This window comes from Dendrobates tinctorius, unplaced genomic scaffold (genome assembly GCF_039654945.1).
Source record: "Dendrobates tinctorius isolate UK_male_01 unplaced genomic scaffold, ASM3965494v1 ptg000099l, whole genome shotgun sequence".
NCBI classification, from domain to species: domain Eukaryota; kingdom Metazoa; phylum Chordata; class Amphibia; order Anura; family Dendrobatidae; genus Dendrobates; species Dendrobates tinctorius.
The window spans coordinates 8,820,473-8,845,453 of NW_027361767.1; the positions used below are offsets into that span (position 1 = coordinate 8,820,473).

General features: G+C 47.6%; 6 non-coding genes across 6 annotated transcripts; all 6 read left to right on the plus strand.

The window, feature by feature from the left end:
- Window positions 1–279: 279 nt before the first annotated feature.
- On the plus strand, window positions 280–419 carry LOC141099367 (U4 spliceosomal RNA). Its single transcript, XR_012234498.1, has one exon. It is a non-coding gene; the product is annotated as a U4 spliceosomal RNA (small nuclear RNA).
- A 1,136-nt stretch (window positions 420–1,555) lies between these two features.
- LOC141099355 (U4 spliceosomal RNA) lies at window positions 1,556–1,695 on the plus strand. Its single transcript, XR_012234487.1, has one exon. It is a non-coding gene; the product is annotated as a U4 spliceosomal RNA (small nuclear RNA).
- Window positions 1,696–12,848: 11,153 nt separating this feature from the next.
- Window positions 12,849–12,988, plus strand: LOC141099343 (U4 spliceosomal RNA). Its single transcript, XR_012234476.1, has one exon. It is a non-coding gene; the product is annotated as a U4 spliceosomal RNA (small nuclear RNA).
- A 1,242-nt stretch (window positions 12,989–14,230) lies between these two features.
- On the plus strand, window positions 14,231–14,370 carry LOC141099356 (U4 spliceosomal RNA). The gene has a single exon (XR_012234488.1). It is a non-coding gene; the product is annotated as a U4 spliceosomal RNA (small nuclear RNA).
- An 8,400-nt stretch (window positions 14,371–22,770) lies between these two features.
- On the plus strand, window positions 22,771–22,910 carry LOC141099352 (U4 spliceosomal RNA). Its single transcript, XR_012234485.1, has one exon. It is a non-coding gene; the product is annotated as a U4 spliceosomal RNA (small nuclear RNA).
- Window positions 22,911–24,122: 1,212 nt separating this feature from the next.
- On the plus strand, window positions 24,123–24,262 carry LOC141099353 (U4 spliceosomal RNA). Its single transcript, XR_012234486.1, has one exon. It is a non-coding gene; the product is annotated as a U4 spliceosomal RNA (small nuclear RNA).
- The last annotated feature ends 719 nt before the right edge of the window (window positions 24,263–24,981 follow it).

The window sequence follows — 24,981 nt, forward strand, 5'->3', positions numbered from 1 at the left end:
CAATGACAAAACCAAAGCGCTTCCAAGCAATAGATAAGGAAAACTCCCGTCATGCACTTGCATTTGCATACGATCTGTGTTACGCCACCAGAACGAGTTGGCTGCTGTCATTGTTTGATATAACAATAAGAACCGGGAGGCGATAAGAAGCGATGTCGTCAGCATGTGGACGCTCCCAGGGTCCTGTCTGCTTCACATCAGTACAGCGTGGACGCAGCTCTCCATGAGCTGTCAGGGGTGTGCTGGCAGTGAGGCCGCGGCTCCTCAGACTTGGTTGTTAGCTTTGCGCAGTGGCAGTATCATAGCCAATGAGGTTTATCCGAGGCGTGATTATTGCTAATTGAAAACTTTTCCCAATACCCCGCCATGATGACTTGAAATATAGTCAGTATGGCAATTTTTGACAGTCTCCCAGGAGACTGAATAGGTGGTAAAAAGCAGATGGAGGTGGAAGCCATGTTTGTGCTCCTTATATCGTATACCATAGTGTTCTCTAGAGGTTTGGGCTTTCTCCTGGTTCTCAGTGGTCGCCATATGAGATCACACAGGACTCACTGCTGCCACCAAGCGTCAGGACCACTGAACTACACTGCCTACAATCAGGCTAAGTTTACACTAAGCGTTTTTTTTTCAATTTTTTTTTTTTTATTTCTGCAGCCAAACATGATGTATTGGGAGGAACAAAGCTGCAGGAAAAAAAAAATCATGTTTTCCCTAGTTTTATGTGATGCGGTTTTGACATTTCTGTCTCTTGTGCACATGGTGATAAAGTTTAGTATTGGAAACAGATAAAGTCCTATTCTGTAGAATCAGATTTCAGCTAAAAAAAAAAGCAGCAAAATATGAGAAACGCTGAAAGAAGTGACACTGTGTGTGCAAAAATCTTCAAACCGCTGAGGACAAAATAAAGCAATGTGTGCAGGAGACGTCTGGCCGCTCGTGGGCTTCGCTGGGACTGGAAAAAGCAACAAAAAAAGCCCAGTGTGAACTTGGCCTTAAAGATTGAGGCGACATCTCTAGTGAGCGAGGCCGCGGCCGCCTCCACTGCCGGATCGGTCACTGGGGAACTCGCCGTGAGCGGACGGTACAGACCCCACCGATGAAATCTATATGCACGCCCCGCTACAGTCACTGCCAGCTCCACAATAACAAAAGGATAACATACAACTGAAATATCGAATACTAATATCGAAATATACAATTATTTAACCCTATATAGTGTGAAATGTAAACAAAACAACAACAAATAATAAAATTGCAAATTATTTTTTGGTTTCCGCATCGCAATAAAAAAAAACGACTGAAAGTAAAATGTCAGCGCTAACGGCAACGACAGCTCGGCGCGAATAATGACACCGTGCGGCCCACACAGCGACAACATCGGGACAATGGTCTCCGGCCGCCCTGCCTGCTACTGACCCTACACAGGGGAGGGGGGTATTAGCATATCCACTCCCAGAATCCTTTGCTCCCACAACCCCCTGATGACGTCGTCTCTCCACAATGTAGATAGAGCCCCAGATCCGGAGGCCGCGGCTCCTCATAGATGAGCTCCAGCTTTGCGCAGTGGCAGTATCATAGCCCATGAGGTTTATCCGAGGCGTGATTATTGCTAGTTGAAAACTTTTCCCAATACCCCGCCATGATGGCTTGTAATACAGTCAGCATAGCAATTTTTGACAGTCTCCCAGGAGACTGAATAGGTGGTTAATAGTAGAAGAGAAAGGGTTAATGCAGTTATAGAGAGTATTTGTATGCAGCTGTATGTTACATGTGTCAGGCTGAGAATTATATGGGACATTTTACTTCCCTAAGGCCTGTTTCACACTTCCGTTTTTTCAAATCTGTCAAAATCCGTTGGTTTCCGTAAAAAAAGGGATCCGTTTTTGTCCCATAGCGGTTACCGCGGATCCGTCAAAAAACGGATCTGTTTCCGTCAAAAAAACGGAAACGGATCCGTTTGGCGGACACAAAAACGGAAGTGTGAAACAGGCCTTAAGATCCAAAGCAAAGAAACAAGGAGGAAGAGTTACAGGATTACTATCTAGTCAGCGGCTTCCCTGGAGATTACTCCATATGGTCATGTAAGAATGTTCTGTTATTGTATGGATGTGGTATGGCGGTATTACAATCATTACTTGGTGATATTGTGTGCTGATAATATGGCAGAAATCAGTTGCCATTTGGTGCTATGTGGTGATGTTATGGCGGTATTCAGTCACTATTATGTATGGCGGTATTTAGCCTCTCTTTTATGCTATTATGTGGTTATGGCAGTGATGGCAAACCTTTCTGAGACCGAGCGCTCAAACTGCAACCTAAAACCCAATGATTTATGACGAAGTGCCAGCACGTGCCAAATGCCCCATCATGATCCCCTTCATGAAGAAATGTAGAATCAAAATCATAGAATTGTAGAGTTGGAAGGGACCTCCTGGGCCATCTGGTCCAACCCCCTGCTCAAAGCAGGATTCACTAAATCATCCCAGTCAGATGTCTGTCCAGCCTCTGTTTGAAGACTTCCATTGAAGGAGAACTCACCACTTCTCGTGGCAGCTTGTTCCACTCATTGATCACCCTCACTGTCAAAAAGTTTTTTCTAATATCTAATCTGTGTCTCCTCCCATTCAGTTTCATCCCATTGCTTCTAGTCTTTCCGTGTGCACAAGAGAATAAAGATGATCCTTCTACAATGTGACAGCCCTTTAGATATTTGTAGACAGCTATTAAGTCTCCTCTCAGTCTTCTCGTTTGCAAACTAAACAATCCCTAATCCTGCAACCTTTCCTCATAAGACAGGGTTTGCAGACCAGTCACCATTCTGGTCGCTCTTTTCTGAACTTGCTAAAGTTTGTTGATGTCTTTTTTAAAATGTGGCGCCCAAAACTAGACACAATATTCCAGATGAGGTCTGACCAAAGAGGAGTAGAGGGAAATAATGACTTCACGTGATCTAGACTGTATGCTTCTGTTAATACATCCTAGAATTGCATTTGCCTTTTTTGCTGCTGCATCACACTGTTGACTCATATTCAGTCTGTGATCTATTAGTATACCCAAGTCTTTTTCACATGTGCTGTTGCTTAGCCCTATTCCTCCCATTCTGTATATGCTTTTTTCAACTTTATTGCCCAGATGTAGTACTTTGCATTTTTCCATGTTAAAAACCATTCTGTTAGTTGCTGCCCACTTCTCCAGTTTATTTATATCTTTTTGAATCCTCTCTCTCTTCTCTAGTATTTGCTATCCCTCCTAGCTTTGTGTCATCAGCAAATTTAATCAGCTTACCCTCAATTCCTTCATCTAAATCGTTGATAAAGATGTTGAACAATACAGGGCCCAGGACAAAGCCCTGTGGTACCCCACTTGAGACATTGTTCCAACTGGATGTGCAGCCATTTACGACCACTGTTTGGGTTCAATCACTAAGCCAGTTATGAATGTCACTGTATAGCATTCTCCCCCACACCAATTCATTATTAGTCCCTTTATGGCATCCTCCCCCACCCCCAATTCATTGTTAATCCCTGTATGGCATCCTCCCCCACCCCCAATTCATTATTAGTTCCTGTATAGCATCCTCCCCAACTGCAATTCATTATTAGTCCCTGTATAGCATCCTCCTCCACCCCCAATTCATTATTAGTCCCTGTATAGCATCCTCCCCCACCCCCAATTCATTATTAGTCCCTGTATAGCATCCTCCTCCACCCCCAATTCATTATTAGTTCCTGTATAGCATCCTCCCCCACCCCCAATTCATTATTAGTCCATGTATAGTATCCTCCCCACCCGCAATTCATTATTAGTCCCTCTATAGCATCCTTCCCCACCCCCAATTCATTATTACTCCCTGTATAGCATCCTCCGACACCCAATTCATTATTAGTCCCTGTATAGCATCCGCCCCACCCCCAATTCATTATTACTCACTGTATAGCATCCTCCCCACACCCAATTCATTATTAGTCCCTGTATAGCATCCTCCCCCACCCCCAATTCATTACCAGTCCCTGTATAGCATCCTCCCTCACCCACAATTCATTATTAGTCCCTGTATAGCATCCTCCCCCACCCCCAATTCATTATTAGTTCCTGTATAGCATCCTCCCCCACCCCAAATCATTATTAGTCCCTGTATAACATCCTCCCAACCCCCCAATTCATTATTAGTCCATGTATAGTATCCTCCCCCACCACCAATTCATTATTAGTCCCTGTATAGCATCCTGCCCACCCCCTAATTCATTATTAGTCCATGAATAGTATCCTCCCCCACTCCCAATTCAATATTAGTCCCTGTATGGCATCCTCCCCCACCCCCAATTCATTATTAGCTCCTGTATAGCATCCTCCCCCACCCCAATTCATTATTAGTCCCTGTATAGCATCCTCTCCCATCCCCAAATCATTATTAGTCCCTGTATAGCATCATCCCTCACCCCCAATTCATTATTAGTCCCTGTATGGCATCCTCCCCCACCCCAAATTCAATATTAGTCCCTATATGGCATCCTCCCCCACCCCCAATTCATTATTAGTCCCTTTATGGCATCCTCCCCCACCCCCAATTCAATATTAGTCCCTGTATAGCATCCTCCCCCACCCCCAATTCATTATTAGTCCCTGTATAGCATCCTCCCTCACCCCCAATTCATTATTAGTCCCTGTATAGCATCCTCCCCACCCCCAATTCATTTTTAGTCCCTGTATGGCATCCTCCCCCAACCCCAATTCAATATTAGTCCCTGTATGGCATCCTCCCCCACCCCCAATTCATTATTAGTCCCTGTATGGCATCCTCCCCCACCCCCAATTCAATATTAGTCCCTGTATAGCATCCTCCCCCACCCCCAATTCAATATTAGTCCCTGTATGGCATCCTCCCCCACACCCAATTCAATATTAGTCCCTGTATGGCATCCTCCCCCACCCCCAATTCATTATTAGTTCCTGTATAGCATCCTCCCCCACCCCAATTCATTATTAGTCCCTGTATAGCATCCTCCCCACCCCCCAATTTATTATTAGTTCATGTATAGTATCCTCGCCCACCCCCAATTCATTATTAGTCCCTGTATAGCATCCTCCCTCACCCCAATTCATTATTAGTCCCTGTATGGCATCCTCCCCCACCCCCAATTCAATATTAGTCCCTGTATGGCATCCTTCCCTACCCCCAATTCATTATTAGTCCCTGTATAGCATCCTCTCCCACCCCCAATTCAATATTAGTCCCTGTATTGCATCCTCCCCACCCCAATTCATTATTAGTCCCTGTATAGCATCCTCCCCCACCCCAATTCATTATTAGTCCCTGTATAGCATCCTCCCCACCCCCCAATTCATTATTAGTCCATGTATAGTATCCTCGCCCACCCCCAATTCATTATTAGTCCCTGTTTAGCATCCTCCCCACCCCTCAATTCATTATTAGTCCATGTATAGTATCCTCCCCCACCCCCAATTCATTATTAGTCCCTGTATGGCATCCTCCCCCACCCCCAATTCATTATTAGTTCCTGTATAGAATTCTCCCCCACCCCAATTCATTATTAGTCCCTGTATAGCATCCTCCCCCACCCCCAATTCATTATTAGTCCCTGTATGGCAACCTCCCCCACCCCCAATTCATTATTAGTCCCTGTATAGTATCCTCCCCCACCCCCAATTCATTATTAGTCCCTGTATAGCATCCTCCCCCACCGCCAATTCATTATTAGTCCCTGTATAGCATCCTCTTCCACCACCAATTCATTATTAGTCCCTGTATAGCATCCTCCTCCACCCCCAATTCATTATTAGTCCCTGTATAGCATCCTCCCCACCCCAATTCATTATTAGTCCCTGTATAGCATCCTCCCTCACCCCCAATTCATTATTAGTCCCTGTATAGCATCCTCCCCCACCCCCAATTCATTATTATTCCCTGTATAGCATCCTCCTCCACCCCCAATTCATTATGAGTCCCTGTATAGCATCCTCCTCCACCACCAATTCATTATTAGTCCCTGTATAGCATCCTCCCCCACCCCAATTCATTATTAGTCCCTGTATAGCATCCTCCCTCTCTCCCAATTCATTATTAGTCCCTGTATAGCATCCTCCCCCACCCCCAATTCATTATTAGTCCCTGTATAGCATCCTTTTCCACCGCCAATTCATTATTAGTCCCTGTATAGCATCCTCCCTCTCTCCCAATTCATTATTAGTCCCTGTATAGCATCCTCCCCCACCCCAATTCATTATTAGTCCCTGTATAGCATCCTCCCCCACCCCAATTCATTATTAGTCCCTGTAGAGCATCCTCCCCACCCCCAATTCGTTATTAGTCCATGTATAGTATCCTCCCCCACCCCCAATTCATTATTAGTCCCTGTATAGCATCCTCCTCCACCCCAATTCATTATTAGTCCCTGTATAGCATCCTCCCCCACCCCCAATTCATTATTAGTCCCTGTATAGCATCCTCCCCCACCCCCAATTCATTATTAGTCCCTGTATAGCATCCTCCCCCACCCGCAATTCATTATTAGTCCCTGTATAGCATCCTCCCCCACCCCAATTCATTGTTAGTCCCTGTATAGCATCCTCCCCACCCCCAATTCATTACTAGTCCATGTATAGTATCCTCCCCCACCCCCAATTCATTATTAGTCCCTGTATGGCATCCTCCCCCACCCCCCATTCATTATTAGTTCCTGTATAGCATCCTCCCCCACCCCAATTCATTATTAGTCCCTGTATAGCATCCTCCCCACCCCCAATTCATTATTAGTCCATGTATAGTATCCTCCCCCACCCCCAATTCATTATTAGTCCCTGTATGGCATCCTCCCCCACCCGAATTCTTTATTAGTTCCTGTATAGCATCCTCCCCCACCCCCAATTCATTATTAGTCCCTGTATGGCATCCTCCCCACCCAAATTCATTATTAGTCCATGTATAGTATCCTCCCCCACCCCAAATTCATTATTAGTCACTGTATGGCATCCTCCCCCACCCCCAATTCATTATTAGTCCCTGTATAGCATCCTCCCCCACCCCCAATTCATTATTAGTCCCTGTATAGCATCCTCCCCCACCTCCAATTAATTATTAGTCCCTGTATAGTATCCTCCTCCACCCCCAATTCATTATTAGTCCCTGTATAGCATACTCCTCCACCCCCAATTCATTATTAGTCCCTGTATATCATCCTCCCCCACCCCCAATTCATTATTAGTCCCTGTATAGCATCCTCCCTCACCCCTAATTCATTATTAGTCCCTGTATAGCATCCTCCCCCCCAATTCATTATTAGTCCCTGAGTAGCATCCTCCCCACCCCCCAATTCATTATAAGTGCATGTATAGTATCCTCCCCCACCCCCAATTCATTATTAGTCCCTGTATAGTATCCTCCCCCACCCCCAATTCATTATTAGTCCATGTATAGTATCCTCCCCCACCCCCAATTCAATATTAGTCCCTGTATAGCATCCTCCCCCATCCCCAATTCAATATTAGTCCCTGTATGGCATCCTCCCCCACCCCCAATTCAATATTAGTCCCTGTATGGCATCCTCCCCCACCCCCAATTCATTATTAGTTCCTGTATAGCATCCTCCCCCACCCCCAATTCATTATTAGTCCCTGTATAGCATCCTCCCCCACCCCCAATTCATTATTAGTCCCTGTATAGCATTCTCTCCCACCTCTAATTCGTTATTAGTCCCTGTATAGCATCCTCCCCCACCCCCAATTCGTTATTAGTCCCTGTATAGCATCCTCCCCCACCTCTAATTCGTTATTAGTCCCTGTATAGCATCCTCCCCCACCCCCAATTCGTTATTAGTCCCTGTATAGCATTCTCCCCCACCCCCAATTCATTATTAGTCCCTGTATAGCATCCTCTCCACCCCCAATTCATTATTAGTCCCTGTATAGCATCCTCCCCCACCCCCAATTCATTATTAGTCCCTGTATGGCATCACCCCACCCCCAATTCATTATTTGTCCCTGTATAGCATTCTCTCCCAACTCCAGTTCGTTATTAGTCCCAGTATAGCATCCTCCCCCACCCCCAATTCGTTATTAGACCATGTATAGCATCCTCCCCCACCCCCAATTCATTATTAGTCCCTGTATAGCATCCTCCCCCACCCCCAATTCGTTATTAGTCCCTGTATAGTATCCTCCCCACCCCCAATTCATGATTAGTCCCTGTATAGCATCCTCCCCCACCCCCAATTCATTATTAGTCCCTCTATAGCATCGTCCCCCACCCCCAATTCATTATTAGTCCCTGTATAGCATCCTCCCCCACCCCAATTCATTATTAGTCCCTGTATAGCATCCTCCCCACCCCCAATTCATTATTATTCCCTGTATAGCATCCTCCCCCACCCCCATTTCATTATTAGTCCCTGTATAGCATCCTCCCCCACCCCCAATTCATTATTAGTGTTAGTTGTCAGATTTCGGCCATTACTAGGCTGTAATCTAGACCCTCACAAGCTGCAGTCTCCTGTTCTTTGCTTGCTGTGTGTGACAACGATCAGCGAGCGGCCCCCCTGCCGGCATCGCTGATCACTTCAAGAACCCTCTGGACCCATTTTTCGTCGCTGGTCTCCAGCTGGCCAGCACGCATCGCTGCGTGTGACAGGTGGGAGACCAGCGATCAGCTGTAAAAAAATAATACAAAAAATAAAAAATATTGTTATTCTCACCTTCCGCCGTCCCGCGCAGCATTCCCACCTCTCTCCACACTCCCGGTCTCAGTGATCCTTTGCACGAATGACTGCGAGACCGTGACATCTCGTGGTCATTCTCGCAAAGGATTACTGGGACCGGGAGCGTGGAGAGAGGCGGGAATGCTGCGCGGGACGGCGGAAGGTGAGAATAACAATATTTTAATTCTATTTTTTTACATGAATCAATGGCATCGCTGTGCTGATCGCTGGTGAAGGTATCTGTTTGACAGCTCACCAGCGATCACGTAGTGACTTACCAGCGATCCTGACATGTTGATATCGTTGCCGGGATCGCTGGTAAGTCGCTATGTGTGACTCCAGCTTAAGTCCTTCGTCCCTTCTTCTGAGCATGCTCATGGGACAATCGGCCATTGGAGCTCAGGAGTCAGGTGCTCAGGTCCTGCTCCAGATTCCATTGGTTCTGCTCAGGGCTCTGGAGAGTTCCGGAAGGTCCCGTTTGCTATAAAAAGTGTGCATGGCTGTTCCGCCATGTGCTAGTATAGTCGTACTTGCTGCTGTGTGTATGTGGATGGATGCATGGACTGGTGAATGACTCATTTGAAGCCCCTTCCTTGGATATTACGGTTGTGTGAGGGAATGAGTTATAGCCAGTAGTCAGCGCCAGCGCACCATTGCTCCACTATTGCACCTGCTAACTTCACGCTTGCGTTACTGCGGTGTTACCTTGCGGCAAGTCTTACGCCGCGCTGCTGTTGCAGCTATTGTTTGCGTCTGCAGTTGCAGCGCAGTTTTCCACGAGAGTTTACGGTAGGTCCTGGCAGAGTGAGTGCTGTTTTTTAACTACTCCGGTGACCATTCACCGTTCGTGCACCGCTGAGTTCCTGTGTTCTGAACATGCTCAGCGTTGTTATATTTTCTTTATTGGCTCTGTGTGTTTAACAGAGATTCCTTTGTGCACCTGGGTGCTATCCAAACCCCGTGCACATTACCGCCAGATTGCTCTGCGTCACTTAGCTGCGGTTTCTCCATCCTCCGCACGGTGGACCCTGAGTGGCGAAAGCACTTTATTCATATTTTTTATTTAGTGTCTTCCGCCACTCCTAGCATTATACTAGCGCCAGTGTTATGATTGAGTCACCGTAGGAGGCAAAAATAGAAATGCTAGCTAAGTCCAGAAAACCAGATAAGTTGGCAGCTATCGGATTGCAGACCCCTGAACCTATCAACACAACTAGCAGTAGCCGTGGGGGGCTCCTACGATGCCCTAGGCCCCTCGATCACAGCCGGAGGACTACATAGCCTAAAGACAGAAAGGGAAATCTAAACAGCCCCAGAGCAGACCCCAAAGTAAAAGGCAGCCCCCCACATATAATGACGGTGAAGCAAGAAGAAAGAACAAAACACAGACAGAAAGATAGACTGAGCAAAGATGGGGCCCACACTAGCTTAGATAGGAAAGGACAGGAAGGCTGCTGTCTGCAATCTGTGAAAAACCCTATGAAAATAAGAGCCAACAAACTGACAGTAAAAAAGGCCCTGAAGACGCTAGGCTTCAAAAAAGCTATGTCAGTACTCAGGAATATTCTGAAGACAGAGCAACAGGCAAAAGGAGATTCAACTAACCCCAGCAGGGAATGGCAGAATCCAGAAAAGCAAGGAAAACAAAACACTAATGCAAAAAGGCAAAGCAGAAATCTTAGCTTTAGATGAGCAGGAATCAGACTGGTTTCCTAGAAGTCCACAGAGAAATCACCCGCAGGCCAGAAGGCGTCGGCAGCCTTATATCCAGTCATTAACTCCACTCAGCCAGTCATCATCATCAGCCCCAGGTGTCTGACAATCAGGCTCACTACCTTTCTTCACCAGAAGAGGGAGTTCCTCGGGCCTCAGTAGTGAAGGGGAAAATGAACTCACAACACGCCAGGGTCTGACTAGTGATGGCAGAACAGCAGCAACTCCTACAGTGTGTGCGGCAGCTCGAGGGTCGCTTGGCTACTCTTGAGAGGGCTCTCGCAGCTTCGCAGGCCACTGATGCTGCTGTACAGGCACTCACAGATGCGGTAGGGTGTATGTCCATGTCCACCCTTGCGCCGACAGTTACCCGCCTCCCGTTGCCTGATAATAAATATTCTGGTGATGGCGCCTCCTGCAGGGGTTTCATCAGCCAGTGCTCAATCCACCTGGAGCTGCTGGCTGCGCAATTCCCTACAGAGCGGGCCAAGGTGGCCTTTATTATTTCCCTACTGTCGGGCAAGGTGCTGGAATGGGCTTCGCCTTTATGGGAGCGTGGTGATCCTGATATTCGGACCGCTGCCCACTTGCTAACAGCCATCAAGCAAGTTTTTCTCGGTCCACGGGTCACACACGACACCTCTCTACAGTTGCTTGCCTTGATCCCTCTCGGTTAGCCAGTATGCCGTCCGTTTTCGGACACTGGTGTCCGAGCTGGAGTGGTCCGACAAGGCACTGATTCTGGTTTCTTGGAGAGGTTTAGCGGAGCACGTCAAGGATGCTCTCTCTTCTAGAGAGATCCCTACCACTCTGGAGGAGTTAATATCCATCTCCTCCCGTATTGACCTCCGTTTTTCAGAGTGCGGTATGGAGCGTGCTCACTCCAAACGGAGAGGTACTGCGGCTCCCAACTTTTTTGAGCCTCTGGAGCTGCCCGAGCCAGAGGTTCTACCCCCAGAGCTCATGGAGGTGTCTCACGCCAATTTTGAGAGACGTCCAGCTCAAGAGTCCTTGTGCGGTTGTCACCGTCTACACGCTACTTCTCAGGAAGATAGCGCCCCGCAATGGTCAAATTGTGAGTTGGTCGGTGAGACTTTTGTTCCTCCTCGCTTGCGGCCTAAGATTCTCGCGTGGGCACACGCGTCCAATGCTGACGGCCATCGTGGCTATATGCAGACCACGAAGTCGCTGGCCGGATCGTATTGGTGGCCGCACAGGGCTCGGGACGTTAAAAAGTTTATTCGGGCATGCAACTTATGTGCTCGGGATAGTCTTCCCAGATGGAGAGTGGCGACGGTCGCTGACACACGGCGCCGTTCCCCTGAAACTCCCGCTCCCATCATCTCCCGGGTGTCCCTTTTGAGACCTGGCGATCTTGCCCCCGCTGATACCTTCCGTGTGTCCCGGTTTTCTATGTCACCAACCAGGACATCAGGCTCGCCCTTGGACAAGTCTGGGACCTGTGCCAATGTCGGCTTAATGTCGGGCACAGGCTGGTGGTTCGGAAGGTTCAGGGAGGGAGAGTCCCCTAGGAGGGGAGGTAATGATAGGAGTCAGATTTCGGCCATTACTAGGGAGGAATCTAGACCCTCCCATGCTGCAATCTCCTGCTCTTTGTCTAATGTAAAGGAGATTGCAGAGGAGATTGCTTTACAGCAACTCTCTCCGGAGGCTAAGTCCTTCGTCCCTTCCTCTGAGCATGCTCGTGGGACAATCGGCCATTGGAGCTCAGGAGTCAGGTGCTCAGGTCCTGCTCCAGATTCCATTGGCTCAGCTCAGAGATCTGGAAGGTCCCGTTTGCTATAAAAAGTGTGCTTGGCTGTACCGCCATGTGCTAGTATAGTCATACTTGCTGCTGTGTGTATGTGGATGGATGCATGGACTGGTGAATGACTCATTTGAAAGCCCCTTCCTTGGATATTACGGTTGTGTGAGGGAATGAGTTATAGCCAGTAGTCAGCGCGCCATTGCTCCACTACTGCACCTGCTAGCGTCTAACATCGCGCTTGCGTTACTGCGGTGTTACCTTGCGGCAAGTCTCACGCCGCGCTGCTGTAGCGCAGTTTTCCACGAGAGTTTACGGTAGGTCCTGGCGGAGTGAGTGCCGTTTTTTAACTACTCCGGTGACCATTCACCGCGCGTGCATCGCTGAGTTCCTGTGTTCTGAACAGGCTCAGCGTTGTTATATTTTCTATATTGCCTCATTTGCATACGATCTGTGTTACGCCAACAGAGCGAGTTGGCCGCTGTGATTGGTTGGTGAGACGATAGGAAGGGGAAGGCGATAAGAAGCGATGTCGTTAGCATGTGGACACTCCCAGGGTCCTGTCTGCTTCACATCAGTACAGCGTGGACGCAGCTCTCCATGAGCTGTCAGGGGTGTGCTGGCAGTGAGGCCGCGGCTCCTCAGACTTGGTTGTTAGCTTTGCGCAGTGGCAGTATCATAGCCAATGAGGTTTATCTGAGGCGTGATTATTGCTAATTGAAAACTTTTCCCAATACCCCGCCATGATGACTTGAAATATAGTCAGCATGGCAATTTTTGACAGTCTCCCAGGAGACTGAATAGGTGGTAAAAAGCAGATGGAGGTGGAAGCCATGTTTGTGTTCTCATGATGTTTTCTATATGTCGTGTTTGTACTCCTTGTATTATGCCCCATAGTGCACTGCGGCTGATCTCCATTCATACTTTGGGCTTTCTCCTGGTTCTCTGTGGTCGCCATGTTTGTACTGCAGTGAGAGGAGACATCCTGTAGTAGAGGCTCGTCAGGGAAAACACTTAGAGATCACACAGGACTCACTGCTGCCACCAAGCGTCAGGAGCATAGAACTACACTGCCTGCAATCAGGCTAAGTTTACACTAAGTATTTTTTTTCAATTTTTTTTTTATTTCTGCAGACAAACCTGATCTATTGGGAGGAACAAAGCTGCAGAAAAAAAAAAATCATCTTTTCCCTAGTTTTCTGTGATGCGGTTTTGACATTTCTGTCTCTCGTGCACATGTTGATAAAGTTTAGTATTGGAAACAGATAAAGTCCTATTCTGTAGAATCAGATTTTGGCTAAAAAAAAGAAAAAAAAAGTAGGAAACCATGAGAAACGCTGAAAGAAGTGACGCTGTGTGTGCAAAAATCCTGAAACCGCTGAGGACACGATAAAGCAATGTGTGCAGGAGACGTCTGGCCGCTCGTGGGCTTCGCTGGGACTGGAAAAAGCAGCAAAAAAAGCCCAGTGTGAACTTGGCCTTAAAGATTGAGGCGACATCTCTAGTGAGCGAGGCCGCGGCCGCCTCCACTGCCGGATCGGTCACTGGGGAACTCGCCGTGAGCGGACGGTACAGACCCCACCGATGAAATCTATATGCACGCCCCGCTACAGTCACTGCCAGCTCCACAATAACAAAAGGATAACATACAACTGAAATATCGAATAATAATATCGAAATATACAATTATTTAACCCTATATAGTGTGAAATGTAAAGAAACAACAACAAATAATAAAATTGCAAATTATTTTTTGGTTTCCGCATCGCAATAAAAAAACCCACTGAAAGTAAAATGTCAGCGCTAACGGCAACGACAGCTCGGCGCGAATAATGACACCGTGCGGCCCACACAGCGACAACATCGGGACAATGGTCTCGGGCCGCCCTGCCTGCTACTGACCCTACACAGGGGAGGGGGGTATTAGCATATCCACTCCCAGAATCCTTTGCTCCCACAACCCCCTGATGATGTCGTCTCTCCACAATGTAGATAGAGCCCCAGATCCGGAGGCCGCGGCTCCTCATAGATGGGCTCCAGCTTTGCGCAGTGGCAGTATCATAGCCCATGAGGTTTATCCGAGGCGTGATTATTGCTAGTTGAAAACTTTTCCCAATATGCCGCCATGATGGCTTGTAATACAGTCAGCATGGCAATTTTTGACAGGCTCCCAGGAGACTGAATAGGTGGTTAATAGTAGAAGAGAAAGGGTTAATGCAGTTATAGAGAGTATTTGTATGCAGCTGTATTGGAGCCGTATGTTACATGTGTCAGGCTGAGAATTATATGGGACATTTTACTTCCCTAAGATCAAAAGCAAAATAATGAGGAGGAAGAGTTACAGGATTACTATCTAGTCAGCGGCTTCCCTGGAGATTACGCCATGTGGTCATGTTAGAATGTTCTGTTATTGTATGGATGTGGTATGGTGGTATTACAATCATTACTTGGTGATATTGTGTGCTGATAATATGGCAGTAATCAGTCACCATTTGGTTTTATGTGGTGATGGTATGGCGGTATTCAGTCACTATTATGTATGGCGGTATTTAGCCTCTCTTTTATGCTATTATGTGGTTATGGCAGTGATGGCAAACCTTTCTGAGACCGAGCGCTCAAACTGCAACCTAAAACCCAATGATTTATGACGAAGTGCCAGCACGTGCCAAATGCCCCATCATGATCCCCTTCATGCAGAATCAGAATCATAGAATCGTAGAGTTGGAAGGGACCTCCTTGGCCATCTGGTCCAAACCCTGCTCAAAGCAGGATTCACCAAATCATCCCAGACAGATATCTGTCCAGCCTCTGTTGGAAGACTTCCATGAAAGGAGAACTCACCACCTCTCGTGGCAGCCTGTTCCACTCATTGATCACTCTGTCAAAAAAAATTTTCTAATATCTAATCTGTGTCTCCTCCCAATCAGTTTCATCCCATTGCTTCTAGTCTTTCCTTGTGCAAATGAGAATAAAGTTGATCCTTCTACAATGTGACAGCCCTTTAGATATTTGTAGACAGCTATTAAGTCTCCTCTCAGTCTTCTCTTTTGCAAACTAAACATTCCCAAATCCTGCAACCTTTCCTCATAAGACAGGGTTTACAGACCGGTTACCATTATGGTCGCTCTTTTCTGAACTTGCTCCAGTTTGTTGATGTCTTTTTTAAAATGTGGTGCCCAAAACTGGACACAATATTCCAGATGAGGTCTGACCACAGAGGAGTAGAGGGAAATAATGACTTCATGTGATCTAGACTGTATGCTTCTGTTTATACATCCTAGAATTGCATTTGCCTTTTTTGCTGCTGCATCACACTGTTGACGCATATTCAGTCTGTGATCTATTAGTATACCCGACTTTTTCACATGTGCTGTTGCTTAGCCCTATTTCTCCCATTCTATATATGCTTTTTTCATTTTTATTGCCCAGATGAAGTACTTTGCATTTTTCCCTGTTAAAAACCATTCTGTTAGTTGCTGCCCACTGCTCCAGTTTATTTATATCTTTTTGAATCCTCTCTCTCTTCTCTAGTATTAGCTATCCCTCCTAGCTTTGTGTCATCAGCAAATTTAATAAGTTTACCCTCAATTCCTTCATCTAAATCGTTGATAAAGATGTTGAACAATACAGGGCCCAGGACAGAGCCCTGTGGTACCCCACTTGAGACATTCTTCCAACTGGATGTGCAGCCATTTACGACCACTCTTTGGGTCCGATCACTAAGCCAGTTATGAATGTCCCTGTATAGTATCCTCCCCCACACCGATTCATTATTAGTACCTGTATAGCATCCTCCCCCACTCCCAATTCATTATTAGTCCCTGTATAGCATCCTCCCCACCCCCAATTCATTATTAGTCCCTGTATAGCATCCTCCCCACCCCCAATTCATTATTAGTCCCTGTATAGCATCCTCCTTCCCCCCAATTCATTATTAGTCCCTGTATAGCATCCTCCCCACCCCCAATTCATTATTAGTCTCTGTATAGCATCCTCCTCCACCCTCAATTCAATATTAGTCCCTGTATAGCATTCTCTCCCACCCCCAATTCATTATTAGTCCCTGTATAGCATCCTCCTCCACCTCCAATTCATTATTAGTCCCTGTATAGCATCCTCCCCACCCCCAATTAATTATTAGTCCCTGTATAGCATCCTCCTCCACCTCCAATTCATTATTAGTCCCTGTATAGCATCCTCCCCACCCCCAATATATTATTCGTCCCTGTATAGCATCCTCCCCTCCCCCAATTCATTATTAGTCCCTGCATAACATCCTCCCCACCCCCAATTCATTATTAGTCTCTGTATAGCATCCTCCTCCAGCCCAATTCATTATTAGTCCCTGTATAGCATCCTCTCCCACCCCCAATTCATTATTAGTCCCTGTATAGCATCCTCCCCCACCCCCAATTCATTATTAGTCCCTGTATAGCTTCCCCCTACCCCCAATTCATTATTAGTCCCTGTATGGTATCCTCCCCCACCCCCAATTCATTATTAGCTCCTATATAGCATCCTTCCCCACCCCAAATTCATTATTAGTCCCTGTATAGCATCCTCTCCCACCCCCAATTCATTATTAGTCCCTGTATAGCATCCTCCCCCACCCCCAATTCATTATTAGTCCCTGTATAGCATCCTCCCCCACCCCCAATTAATTATCAGTCCCTGTATAGCATCCTCCCCCACCCCAATTCATTATTAGCCCCTGTATAGCATCCTCTCCCACCTCCAATTCGTTATTAGTCCCTGTAAAGCATCCTCCTCCACCCCCAATTCATTATTAGTCCCTGTATAGCATCCTCCCCACCCCTAATTCATTATTAGCCCCTGTATAGCATCCTCCCCCACCCCCAATTCATTATTAATCCCTGTAGAGCATCCTCCCCCACCCCAATTCATTATTAGTCCCTTTATAGCATCCTGCCCCACCCCCAATTCATTATTAGTCCCTGTATAGCATCCTCCCCCATCCCCAATTCATTATTAGTCCCTGTATAGCATCCTCTCCCACCCCCAATTCGTTATTAGTCCCTGTATAGCATCCTCCTCCACCCCCAATTCATTCTTAGTCCCTGTATAGCATCCTCCCCACCCCCAATTCATTATTAGTCCCTGTATAGCATCCTCCCCCACCCCCAATTCATTATTAGTCCCTGTATAGCATCCTCCCCCACCCCAATTCATTATTAGTCCCTGTATAGCATCCTCCCCCACCCCCAATTCATTATTAGTCCCTGTATAGCATTCTCCCCCACCCCAATTCATTATTAGTATCTGTGTAGCATCCTCCCCCACCCCCAATTAATTATTAGTCCCTGTATAGTATCCTCCCCCACCCCCAATTCATTATTAGTCCCTGTATAGCATCCTCCCCCACCCCCAATTCATTATTAGTCCCTGTATAGCATCCTCCACCACCCCCAATTCATTATTAGTCCCTGTATAGCATCCTCTCCCACCTCCAATTCGTTATTAGTCCCTGTATAGCATCCCCCCCACCCCAATTCATTATTAGTCTCTTTATAGCATCCTCCTCCACCCCCAATTCATTATTAGTCCCTGTATAGCATCCTCCCCACCCCCAATTAATTATTAGTCCCTCTATAGCATCCTCCCCCACCCCCAATTTATTATTAGTCCCTGTATAGCATCCTCTCCCACCTCCAATTCGTAATTAGTCACTGTATAGCATCCTCCTCCACCCCCAATTCATTATTAGTCCCTGTATAGCATCCTCCCCACCCCCAATTCATTATCCCTGTATAGCATCCTCCCCCACCCCCAATTCGTTATTAGTCCCTGTATAGCATCCTCCCCCTCCCCCAATTCATTAATAGTCCCTGTATAGCATCCTCCCCCACCCCCAATTCATTATTAGTCCCTGTATAGCATCCTCCCCCACCCCCAATTCATGATTAGTCCCTGTATAGCATCCTCCCCCACCCCCAATTCATTATTAGTCCCTGTATAGCATCCTCCCCCACCCCCAATTCATTAATAGTCCCTGTATAGCATTCTCCCCCACCCCCAATTCATTATTAGTCCCTGTATGGCATCCTCCCCCACCCCAATTCATTATTAGTCCCTGTATAGCATCCTCCCCCACCCCAATTCATTATTAGTCCCTGTATAGCATCCTCCCCCACCCCCAATTCATTATTAGTGTTAGTTGTCAGATTTCGGCCATTACTAGGCTGTAATCTAGACCCTCACATGCTGCAGTCTCCTGTTCTTTGCTTGCTGTGTGTGACAACGATCAGCGAGCGGCCCCCCTGCCGGTATCGCTGATCACTTCAAGAACCCTCTGGACCCATTTTTCGTCGCTGGTCTCCCGCTGGCCAGCACTCATCGCTGCGTGTGACAGGCGGGAGACCAGCGATCAGCTGTAAAAAAATAATACAAAAAATAAAAAATATTGTTATTCTCACCTTCCGACGTCCTGCGCAGCATTCCCACCTCTCTCCACACTCCCGGTCCCAGTGATCCTTTGCACGATTGACTGCGAGACCGTGACATCTCGTGGTCATTCTCGCAAAGGATTACTGGGACCGGGAGCGTGGAGAGAGGCGGGAATGCTGCGCGGGACGGCGGAAGGTGAGAATAACAATATTTTTTATTTTAATTCTATTTTTTTACATGAATCAATGGCATCGCTGTGCTGATCGCTGGTGAAGCTGTCTGTTTGACAGCTCAGCAGCGATCACATAGCGACTTACCAGCGATCCTGACACGTTGATATCGTTGCCGGGATCGCTGGTAAGTCGCTATGTGTGACTCCAGCTTAAGTCCTTCGTCCCTTCTTCTGAGCATGCTCATGGGACAATCGGCCATTGGAGCTCAGGAGTCAGGTGCTCAGGTCCTGCTCCAGATTCCATTGGTTCTGCTCAGGGCTCTGGAGAGTTCCGGAAGGTCCCGTTTGCTATAAAAAGTGTGCATGGCTGTTCTGCCATGTGCTAGTATAGTCGTACTTGCTGCTGTGTGTATGTGGATGGATGCATGGACTGGTGAATGACTCATTTGAAGCCCCTTCCTTGGATATTACGGTTGTGTGAGGGAATGAGTTATAGCCAGTAGTCAGCGCCAGCGCACCATTGCTCCACTATTGCACCTGCTAACTTCGCGCTTGCGTTACTGCGGTGTTACCTTGCGGCAAGTCTTACGCCGCGCTGCTGTTGCAGCTATTGTTTGCGTCTGCAGTTGCAGCGCAGTTTTCCACGAGAGTTTACGGTAGGTCCTGGCAGAGTGAGTGCTGTTTTTTAACTACTCCGGTGACCATTCACCGCTCGTGCACCGCTGAGTTCCTGTGTTCTGAACATGCTCAGCGTTGTTATATTTTCTTTATTGGCTCTGTGTGTTTAACAGAGATTCCTTTGTGCACCTGGGTGCTATCCAAACCCCGTGCACATTACCGCCAGATTGCTCTGCGTCACTTAGCTGCGGTTTCTCCATCCTCCGCACGGTGGACCCCGAGTGGCGAAGGCACTTTATTCATATTTTTTATTTAGTGTCTTCCGCCACTCCTAGCATTATACTAGCGCCAGTGTTATGATTGAGTCACCGTAGGAGGCAAAAATAGAAATGCTAGCTAAGTCCATAAAACCAGATAAGTTGGCAGCTATCGGATTGCAGACCCCTGAACCTATCAACACAACTAGCAGTAGCCGTGGGGGGCTCCTACGATGCCCTAGGCCCCTCGATCACAGCCAGAGGACTACATAGCCTAAAGACAGAAAGGGAAATCTAAACAGCCCCAGAGCAGACTCCAAAGTAAAAGGCAGCCCCCCACATATAATGACGGTGAAGCAAGAAGAAAGAACAAAACACAGACAGAAAGATAGACTGAGCAAAGATGGGGCCCACACTAGCTTAGATAGGAAAGGACAGGAAGGCTGCTGTCTGCAATCTGTGAAAAACCCTATGAAAATAAGAGCCAACAAACTGACAGTAAAAAAGGCCCTGAAGACGCTAGGCTTCAAAAAAGCTATGTCAGTACTCAGGAATATTCTGAAGACAGAGCAACAGGCAAAAGGAGATTCAACTAACCCCAGCAGGGAATGGCAGAATCCAGAAAAGCAAGGAAAACAAAACACTAATGCAAAAAGGCAAAGCAGAAATCTTAGCTTTAGATGAGCAGGAATCAGACTGGTTTCCTAGAAGTCCACAGAGAAATCACCCGCAGGCCAGAAGGCGTCGGCAGCCTTATATCCAGTCATTAACTCCACTCAGCCAGTCATCATCATCAGCCCCAGGTGTCTGACAATCAGGCTCACTACCTTTCTTCACCAGAAGAGGGAGTTCCTCGGGCCTCAGTAGTGAAGGGGAAAATGAACTCACAACACGCCAGGGTCTGACTAGTGATGGCAGAACAGCAGCAACTCCTACAGTGTGTGCGGCAGCTCGAGGGTCGCTTGGCTACTCTTGAGAGGGCTCTCGCAGCTTCGCAGGCCACTGATGCTGCTGTACAGGCACTCACAGATGCGGTAGGGTGTATGTCCATGTCCACCCTTGCGCCGACAGTTACCCGCCTCCCGTTGCCTGATAATAAATATTCTGGTGATGGCGCCTCCTGCAGGGGTTTCATCAGCCAGTGCTCAATCCACCTGGAGCTGCTGGCTGCGCAATTCCCTACAGAGCGGGCCAAGGTGGCCTTTATTATTTCCCTACTGTCGGGCAAGGTGCTGGAATGGGCTTCGCCTTTATGGGAGCGTGGTGATCCTGATATTCGGACCGCTGCCCACTTGCTAACAGCCATCAAGCAAGTTTTTCTCGGTCCACGGGTCACACACGACACCTCTCTACAGTTGCTTGCCTTGATCCCTCTCGGTTAGCCAGTATGCCGTCCGTTTTCGGACACTGGTGTCCGAGCTGGAGTGGTCCGACAAGGCACTGATTCTGGTTTCTTGGAGAGGTTTAGCGGAGCACGTCAAGGATGCTCTCTCTTCTAGAGAGATCCCTACCACTCTGGAGGAGTTAATATCCATCTCCTCCCGTATTGACCTCCGTTTTTCAGAGTGCGGTATGGAGCGTGCTCACTCCAAACGGAGAGGTACTGCGGCTCCCAACTTTTTTGAGCCTCTGGAGCTGCCCGAGCCAGAGGTTCTACCCCCAGAGCTCATGGAGGTGTCTCACGCCAATTTTGAGAGACGTCCAGCTCAAGAGTCCATGTGCGGTTGTCACCGTCTACACGCTACTTCTCAGGAAGATAGCGCCCCGCAATGGTCAAATTGTGAGTTGGTCGGTGAGACTTTTGTTCCTCCTCGCTTGCGGCCTAAGATTCTCGCGTGGGCACACGCGTCCAATGCTGACGGCCATCGTGGCTATATGCAGACCACGAAGTCGCTGGCCGGATTGTATTGGTGGCCGCACAGGGCTCGGGACGTTAAAAAGTTTATTCGGGCATGCAACTTATGTGCTCGGGATAGTCTTCCCAGATGGAGAGTGGCGACGGTCGCTGACACACGGCGCCGTTCCCCTGAAACTCCCGCTCCCATCATCTCCCGGGTGTCCCTTTTGAGACCTGGCGATCTTGCCCCCGCTGATACCTTCCGTGTGTCCCGGTTTTCTATGTCACCAACCAGGACATCAGGCTCGCCCTTGGACAAGTCTGGGACCTGTGCCAATGTCGGCTTAATGTCGGGCACAGGCTGGTGGTTCGGAAGGTTCAGGGAGGGAGAGTCCCCTAGGAGGGGAGGTAATGATAGGAGTCAGATTTCGGCCATTACTAGGGAGGAATCTAGACCCTCCCATGCTGCAATCTCCTGCTCTTTGTCTAATGTAAAGGAGATTGCAGAGGAGATTGCTTTACAGCAACTCTCTCCGGAGGCTAAGTGCTTCGTCCCTTCCTCTGAGCATGCTCGTGGGACAATCGGCCATTGGAGCTCAGGAGTCAGGTGCTCAGGTCCTGCTCCAGATTCCATTGGCTCAGCTTAGAGATCTGGAAGGTCCCGTTTGCTATAAAAAGTGTGCTTGGCTGTACCGCCATGTGCTAGTATAGTCATACTTGCTGCTGTGTGTATGTGGATGGATGCATGGACTGGTGAATGACTCATTTGAAGCCCCCTTCCTTGGATATTACGGTTGTGTGAGGGAATGAGTTATAGCCAGTAGTCAGCGCGCCATTGCTCCACTACTGCACCTGCTAGCATGTAACATCGCACTTGCGTTACTGCGGTGTTACCTTGCGGCAAGTCTCACACCGCGCTGCTGTAGCGCAGTTTTCCACGAGAGTTTACGGTAGGTCCTGGCGGAGTGAGTGCCGTTTTTTAACTACTCCGGTGACCATACACCGCGCGTGCATCGCTGAGTTCCTGTGTTCTGAACAGGCTCAGCGTTGTTATATTTTCTATATTGCCTCATTTGCATACGATCTGTGTTACGCCAACAGAGCGAGTTGGTCGCTGTGATTGGTTGGTGAGACGATAGGAAGGGGAAGGCTATAAGAAGCGATGTCGTTAGCATGTGGACACTCCCAGGGTCCTGTCTGCTTCACATCAGTACAGCGTGGACGCAGCTCTCCATGAGCTGTCAGGGGTGTGCTGGCAGTGAGGCCGCGGCTCCTCAGACTTGGTTGTTAGCTTTGCGCAGTGGCAGTATCATAGCCAATGAGGTTTATCCGAGGCGTGATTATTGCTAATTGAAAACTTTTCCCAATACCCCGCCATGATGACTTGAAATATAGTCAGCATGGCAATTTTTGACAGTCTCCCAGGAGACTGAATAGGTGGTAAAAAGCAGATGGAGGTGGAAGCCATGTTTGTGTTCTCATGATGTTTTCTATATGTCATGTTTGTACTCCTTGTATTATGCCCCATAGTGCACTGCGGCTGATCTCCATTCATACTTTGGGCTTTCTCCTGGTTCTCTGTGCTCGCCATGTTTGTACTGCAGTGAGAGGAGACATCCTGTAGTAGAGGCTCGTCAGGGAAAACACTTAGAGATCACACAGGACTCACTGCTGCCACCAAGCGTCAGGAGCATAGAACTACACTGCCTGCAATCAGGCTAAGTTTACACTAAGTATTTTTTTTCATTTTTTTTTTTTATTTCTGCAGACAAACCTGATCTATTGGGAGGAACAAAGCTGCAGAAAAAAAAAAAATTATCTTTTCCCTAGTTTTCTGTGATGCGGTTTTGACATTTCTGTCTCTCGTGCACATGTTGATAAGGTTTAGTATTGGAAACAGATTTTGGTTAAAAAAAAAAAGCGGCAAAACATGAGAAATGCTGAAAGAAGTGACGCTGTGTGTGCAAAAATCCTGAAACCGCTGAGGACACGATAAAGCAATGTGTGCAGGAGACGTCTGGCCGCTCGTGGGCTTCGCTGGGACTGGAAAAAGCAGCAAAAAAAGCCCAGTGTGAACTTGGCCTTAAAGATTGAGGCGACATCTCTAGTGAGCGAGGCCGCGGCCGCCTCCACTGCCGGATCGGTCACTGGGGAACTCGCCGTGAGCGGACGGTACAGACCCCACCGATGAAATCTATATGCACGCCCCGCTACAGTCACTGCCAGCTCCACAATAACAAAAGGATAACGTACAACTGAAATATCGAATAATAATATCGAAATATACAATTATTTAACCCTATATAGTGTGAAATGTAAAGAAACAACAACAAATAATAAAATTGCAAATTATTTTTTGGTTTCCGCATCGCAATAAAAAAAACGACTGAAAGTAAAATGTCAGCGCTAACGGCAACGACAGCTCGGCGCGAATAATGACACCGTGCGGCCCACACAGCGACAACATCGGGACAATGGTCTCCGGCCGCCCTGCCTGCTACTGACCCTACACAGGGGAGGGGGGTATTAGCATATCCACTCCCAGAATCCTTTGCTCCCACAACCCCCTGATGACGTCGTCTCCCTGCAATGTAGATAGAGCCCCAGATCCGGAGGCCGCGGCTCCTCATAGATGGGCTCCAGCTTTGCGCAGTGGCAGTATCATAGCCCATGAGGTTTATCCGAGGCGTGATTATTGCTAGTTGAAAACTTTTCCCAATACCCCGCCATGATGGCTTGTAATATAGTCAGTATGGCAATTTTTGACAGGCTCCCAGGAGACTGAATAGGTGGTTAATAGTAGAAGAGAAAGGGTGAATGCAGTTATAGAGAGTATTTGTATGCAGCTGTATTGGAGCCGTATGTTACATGTGTCAGGCTGAGAATTATTTGTGACATTTTACTTCCCTAAGATCAAAAGCAAAGAAATGAGGAGAAAGAGTTACAGGATTACTATCTAGTCAGCGGCTTCCCTTGAGATTACTCCATATGGTCATGTAAGAATGTTCTGTTATTGTATGGATGTGGTATGGCGGTATTACAATCATTACTTGGTGATATTGTGTGCTGATAATATGGCAGAAATCAGTCACCATTTGGTTTTATGTGGTGATGGTATGGCGGTATTCAGTCACTATTATGTATGGCGGTATTTAGCCTCTCTTTTATGCTATTATGTGGTTATGGCAGTGATGGCAAACCTTTCTGAGACCGAGCGCTCAAACTGCAACCTAAAACCCAATGATTTATGACGAAGTGCCAGCACGTGCCAAATGCCCCATCATGATCCCCTTCATGAAGAAATGTAGAATCAAAACATAGAATCGTAGAGTAGGAAGGGACCTCCTGGGCCATCTGGTCCAACCCCCTGCTCAAAGCAGGATTTGCTAAATCATCCCAGACAGATGTCTGTCCAGCCTCTGTTTGAAGACTTCCATTGAAGGAGAACTCACCACCTCTCGTGGCAGCCTGTTCCACTCATTGATCACTCTGTCAAAATT